We start from the raw sequence: 7,112 nt of genomic DNA on the forward strand, positions 1-7,112 counted from the left end.
GCTGAACCTCTCTGAAAAATCATTGCTTGTCCTAGGGGCAGCCCCACTCTCAGAACATTGAGGTTTGTGCCCCTGTCGGATCAAAGCTGGAAAAGCAATGGAAGGATTTTATTTCACTGCCTTGTCGAACTTCGACAGTATTTGACTCCTAGGTAGATGAATCAATACTGTGTAAATAACAGAGACATAGGTGGCCCTGAGGGAGGAGATGTATATATGCTCCAAGGCAAGAAAAAGTCACCTATATAAAATAAACTACGACTAGAGGCTGGAATAGGTGATCTCCTGAGATTCCTTCTAACCCAAATTGTACTAGATCCTACAACTTCAGTTTCTCAGTCCCTGGAGGTGCAGGACAATTTCTTCCTGAGAAGTGTCCCACTACACACACAGGTGAAACAGACTTCCACCTAGCCATGCTGGTATGATAAAGACATAAATGTGTCCACAACCATTTGTCTGCTGAAATCATTGCCAACACAGAACTTCAGTTGTGATTTGTTTTCCTGAATATTTCCCTGTGTTTCCTCTGGGCTTCTGGCTCTCAGCCCAAACTGACACTGAGAATCTTAATCAAAATGCTAGGACTTCACTATTTATTGCATCAAAATTGCATGAAAAAATTAGCATGTGTCCAGTTCATCTTGAAAGGGGTTGTAGTTCAATTAAAAAAATCTGTTTGGATTCACTTATAAGAGATATTTGTGTAAATTAATACGAACATTTTAGGCTGGAATTGTATGTTTGTAGTGAAATCCTAAACTTGATTTGTATTGTGTCTTCTCTTGACCATTTCACTTAAGGTTTCAATATATAGTATTTCAGCTGGCTATTTGGAAGAAAGAGAACTATCTGCTTAAAAGAACTCTACATATATTAGCATCTTGGAGAGTTTTTGCTGGTGAGTTGGTTTAGGATATCTTGTGCTTAATGAAAAATTTGCTGGCAGGGAAGCTAAGGATTATATCTTGCTAAACCCTACTGCAGCCAAAAGATTACTAGACTGATCCTATTTTCTTTAATAGGATGGTCAAACATTCATATGACATTAATATCGTGATTCAAGGACTGCAAAGATCATGTATTATTTTACAGCCACTTGATACCACCAAGTTCAGTATTCCTGGAGAGTGGCGATGTACAAGAAACTGCTCTGGAAATCCTGAATTAAAGATGTATGGATTGGAATGGCTGGTGATTTTCTGTTTTGTCAATCTATCTCAGCTATTTGAGAAGCACATTATCACCTCTGCATTTAGGCACTGGAAATTATTAAAAAAAACCCTGGGAGAACTATTTTGCAACATAAATGTATGAACCTTAGTAAACAGAAAGGATTGACAGCTTAGTGAGTAGTATGGTTTTTAGGCCTATCTATATCTCTTTTCGTTGTAGATATTTCTTACATAAAGGAAAACAGAAACAGATGTGAATAATGTGAAATGGTCATATCAAACCTAATATTCTTTGCTTTACATTTGCTTTTTTCTGTTTGTGAGCTTTATGCAGTCACATAATTTGCATTAACACCCTAACATTGCATCATACTATGAATGAGTTTATTAACACAGTCAGACTCAGTCTAGTGTAGATTAACTAAATTCTGCCTACTGTCACTTGACTGGCTTAGTGCAATGACACTTCTTTGGCTTCTTCTCTTAGAAGGATCTCTTACTCTGAAAAAATAGGTAATTTCTACTGATTGAAATGAAGTTTATCAAATAATTCTATGTTTACAGATTTCTGTTGTGTTGGCTGTGCTCAGGTGGTCCCTTAAGATACATCACTTTCATTTGATTCATTAACTCAATAATAATTTCTACTACCAAACAGAGGGAAAAAAGGCTATTTCAAAATTTAATGAGATGTAGATAATGGTAAAATCATGCATTTTTATTAATGTTTTGATAATAATCTTATAATGAAAATAAAAATATGCAACACGTACAAAATAATAATTATTGCTGATATTACTGCATAAAACTTGTTAATTATATGCATTCAACTATTTTAGGAAAGCAACTACCAGCAATAAAACAAAACCAGAAATTGCTGTGATAAAATCTTCAAATATCCTTGAAAATATTTATTTTCTCTGGCATTCAAACTTTCCAGGTGGTTATTGGGCTGACATAATAAGATGAAGTTCAAACAGAGATATTTAAGCTATTTCATTTTTAATTAGATTAAATTTTCTAGCTAGATACATATTTTCAACAAAAAACAATTTCAGAAAATCGTTACTAAGGCTTATTTGACACTTCAGTATGATGGAATTACAAAGATAGTGATTATTAGAAGTGTGTTGACATTTGTGAAATCAGTAGTTAAAACTTAAGCTCTTGAAATACAAAACTCCACTACACAGATTATATAAATCCTGCACATCGGTTAGCATCCTGCTAAATTCTATACCACTCCAGGCTCCTAGCATGAATTCTCTATCCTCAGTTCATAGCGTTAGCTCTAATAAAAGGCATTTTAAATGACAGAGGGTCTGAGAGCCTTTCTTACTGGGGTCGAAGAGGCCAGCAAAGCTTCTGATACTCGCCAGGCTTGCAGGCGAGGTGAGCAGGCACGACCAGAGCACTCTGACACTTCCCTCTAGTGGCCTCGTTGCAGAACAACGGCGGGAAGGTTCCCTGATGTGCGCAGTTTGGTTGAGGGACAGCCTCCACAAACGATGTTACCTAGGAGCAGCCTAGCAGACAGCCTGCCTGATCTCCGGTTCTCACCTGGGAGTTTGGTGGCAGCATCTGGTGGTCTTCTACCCCTCCCCTTCGTTGGAGGTTATCCCTCCCTTCGTAGCAACGTTATAAAACAACATCTGATTTTATCCAGAATTTTGGGTAACTTAATTAAGACTAAATACTGCCATAAGTTTTGAGGTAGATGAGTAGCTTCAGAAGTACTGAGTGACATCAATTTGCTGGGAGTGAATAGGCAACAGCTGTGTGTCTGGTGAAATGTTGGTGAGCAGTAAGCAAGCTCCTGAGCCATGCACACACGCCATTCCTTAACTTTGTAGTATCTCTCCATTTCACACACTCTCCCAGATACTGAAATTTTAAGAGAATTCCAAAGAAAGAGGCCTTGGGCTAAAAAAATGGTAATCATAAACCAAAAAAGAAGTAATTACATATTTGTTACTAAAGATCTGAAAGGTTAATGTTAGATGATTAATCTTCGATGACAGTTTAACTGAACTGCAGCAGAAGGAGCAAACAGTTACATAGTTTACACAAAGGAAAAAAGCTGGAAGGCAGTATGAAAGCATGACAGATCAGTGAAAGTTTTTTGTAAAAAGGTAATTAGAGGCACAGAAAACTACAGCTAAGAAACAGCTTCTTCTGACTACTAGCTATGATGTTATACACCCCTCACAAAATCACAGAAACCTCAAAAATGCAAATGGCATTTACTGGTAAGGTGGCAGGTAAAATTCAATGGACTCTTAAGTTAGTGGGAATGCTGAACAAATGTATGCTTTTATAGGTGCATTCCATAGGTCCACTCTAGTTCATGGGGCATCACAGGAAGGCTTGTTCTGTTGCTGCACTTTCGGCTTGATCTGCACATTAAACAAGCTTAAATATTTAATTAATTTCAAAGATGTCAGAAAATACATAAAAACTTGAAACAAGACATATCATGCATACTCCCTGAAGGCTGTATGAAGACTGTCATCTGGGAAAAGTCACAGACTTGATGAAGAAATATTTCTCTTTAAGAATATGCACTGTTCTCTGTTTAGATGATTGACCAGTAAGTGAGCTGTTGTGAAAGGAAAGCAACATTCCAAGATTTTCATTGTGTAAGGCAATCTGTAATTTTTCTTCTTCTAAGGAGAAAGAGTGGAAAGAATGAATGATGAGGTCTGGAATTTTGCAAGGAGAATACTCACAGCTAGAAAACTAACAGGTAACAGTGATTATGTCTCTAGCTGGAAATGCTGTTGGTCTTACTAATTTGATACAACATAGGACTGAAAACCTCTAAAGAGACTGGATAAGAGAACTCACAGTTCTCAGAGAAGCCAACAGGAACTTTACTTCCAAAGTGATCCAAGCTAACCTTTAGAAAATCCTAGACGAAGTACATAACTTAGAAAGGATTTCTGCATCCAGGGCTTTGCTTAAATAAATCATTGGGTTTCTGTTACTATAATGCAGTATGTCAGTGCTGTAGTTGTTCAAAGGACATTCAGCAAGTCTGAGAATGTGAGAATAAATTTCATTTTTATAGGATGAGTGCCCGAGAGGCTTAAGAAGAGTTGGTCCCAGTTCAACACAGAATAATGTGAGTTTTCTGATTAGGAAGAAACTGAGCAGAACATCACTGATGTTCTCAAATGCCTCCCATCTTTCAGTCCTCCCACTAGGCAGAAATGTTACAGGCATCTGCAATGCTTAAGAACAGCAAATTTGGCTCCTCTTAACATCTGCTGTGGAGGATCTGTGTGTGACAAATAGCAGCTGAGGGACATTTCTGTTCTTACCTGCATCATGCTCCTAAAATCCACTGGTTACTCCATGGTTGTAGCAGCATTCAACTGAAATCTGTATTCTGCCTTAGTGTTTTTTTTCCTTTCTTCCTCATTTGTCATTGCTTGACTCATTTCTGTTTTCAGAATTTTTGAATGATTTTCTGCCCATATTGTTATGCACATTAGCACTGCAAATTTGTTGACATTGCACTTTTTGCTCCCTCAAAAGACACCCTCATAAGCCACAATCGCTTCTAAATTTCTAAGGTCTGGCATGATCAGGAATTCCTAAGAAACACCAAAAGGTCACAAAGACAGGGGGTCTCTTGTTTTTTTTTTTGTAACTGAAGGATCATTTAGCCTTCTGGATCATCTTTTTGGAACAGGCCCAAAATGAAACAGAGGTCCAAACTATTTCCTTTCCTCAAGTCATGGTAATTTCTGCGTATCTCAGGCTAGAGAGATGTTTACTTAACCTGTTTTTAATGGCCTTCCGTAGCAGATACTTTATCCCTTCTTTTGTGCTTCACTACATTTCCGTGTTAGAGAGTTTTCTCTGTGGTCCTACCAGATTCTATCTTGCTATAATTTCAGTTCAGTACTTACCCCAGCTACAGATAGAACAGTTAGGATGTACTGTATACTTCTTACATGCTTGAAGTCTTTACTAACACAAAAGTATTCTCACATTTCTTCAGAGAGAAAAAGAATTATCCCAGTTTCAGCAACATTGTACAGGAATGAAGAGTGATTAAATAAAACGTGTAAGTCTAAGCTGAACACCTATTTCAACAGTAGGATTGAACATTTTCTTCATGGGTCTTTGGATGCAAACAAGTGATTCCAAATGCAGCCTGGTATCATAATCATGAGACCACTCTCATACTGTCACATTTCCTGAAAGAGGTAAAAAACTGAGTTTGTTTAACATCATTGACTTTTTGCTGATGAAGGCTTTGTCTCAATAAGCTTTTTAAATCTGCTCCTCACATGAAGCAAACTTGGTAAATGTCCTTTGACACAAAGCCATTTTGCAGACTGTTTTGTGATTGGCTTGTTGTCAGAACTTGTCTTTTGGGAGAAGCCGAGGATTTTCAGATGCTACTGAACCTGAAAAGATTTCTCTGCCATTCAGGAATCTCTGGTTCTTTGGGTACATTACTTTCTCTGCTGAAGTTAGACATGCCTTCCTTCTGTCAGAAAACACTGGGGAGCCAGCATCTTCTTTTCCTGTCGCATTTAGCACCCACAGATCAATCTACCATCTGCACTGTAGCTTTGACACAAGGAACAGTGGCTCTAACGCTAACAGAGAAAAAAAGAGAGAAAGAAAACTGGTTTGGATTTGATATCCAAATACCTGATGTGACTTACATGTTGGGATAAAATAAGGTATCCTTTTGTAGTTGCATGCAACTAACTAACATCTGATTTAGGGCTCAGCCTCACTTTCACTGAAATCTCTAGCACAAGTCTTTGTTTTTCCCAGTTACATGCTAGTTCCAGAATGGAGGACTTGAGAACACTCTGCAAGGAGACATGTAGGCATAGTAAGTCAGTACTTATGAAGAGGGTTTTTAGTTTCAATTATTTCAGTTTTGTATTGCCCCTGTATTGCCCAGGGCTACTAGCTAATGAGCTTTTTCTTCTGTCTTTTAATATCTCTCTCCCTTCAGACAGCACACTCCAAAGTGGATATCCTTAATGCTTGTGCAGTCTGGTTGACAAGAAGCATAGGGTGTTAGTACAATTCTGCCATGAAGTATGTCATTGCTCTGATCTGACAAATATTAGTTAGAAGTTGAGCCCTGTCTTCTGATTGTGCACTTTCCTCCAGACCCCCCACTTCCCTTACAACAATCTCTTGGGTTTTAAGCTTCTAAAAGCAGGATATTCTCAAAAGCATAAATTGCAACTGGAGACCTGATGCCTACTGAATCTCCTCATAATTTAATGCCACTTACTTCTTCGAAAATCCTCCTCTGTTTTTTGTGCAAATATGTCCACAATGAGTAATAAAAGGAAACACTCACAGTCTTGACAGAGGCTATCGGGACCCTGAGCATACTCCTTTCTCCTGGAAGTTATGCTGTCTGGTCTCAGGGCCAACACTGATAGTGCAGCTCCCCAGCAAAGCTATATGAAGGAGAGCTGCCTGAGAAGCCCTTAGAGGGGCTCTCCACTTTTCTCCAGGAGCTGCTTTTAGCCTGGGCAAGCACACTTGTTTTCTGCCAGAGCTATGTTGCACTTAGGACCATACCTGGCCAAGCACCCTGTTGATCTGAATCCTGACCCTGATGCACGGATTTGACATCCTTGCTTGACAGCGGACTTGTCTCATCTCCATGGGCTTGTCTGTCTACAGACCATCCATGATTGCCCTCTTCAGACACTGTAGACCTGGGCTCTGTTTGGGGTGACACTACCTTGCTGTCACTGTCGATATCCCTGTTTTGTGGAGCACCCTGCCCTTGCTGTTCAGTGACAAGGACACCTCAGCTGTAATGCTGCAGTAAAAAAAAAGGAGTAAATATGTAACAAAGAAAAATTCTACCCAGAAAGAAAAATGTAAATGTTTTGCTCAGAATCTCATAGCTACCTTTCTACAACATTTTTAACTGAACTG

Source organism: Nestor notabilis, unplaced genomic scaffold, assembly GCF_000696875.1.
Source record: "Nestor notabilis isolate BGI_N333 unplaced genomic scaffold, ASM69687v1 scaffold13842, whole genome shotgun sequence".
Taxonomy (NCBI): Eukaryota; Metazoa; Chordata; class Aves; order Psittaciformes; family Psittacidae; genus Nestor; species Nestor notabilis.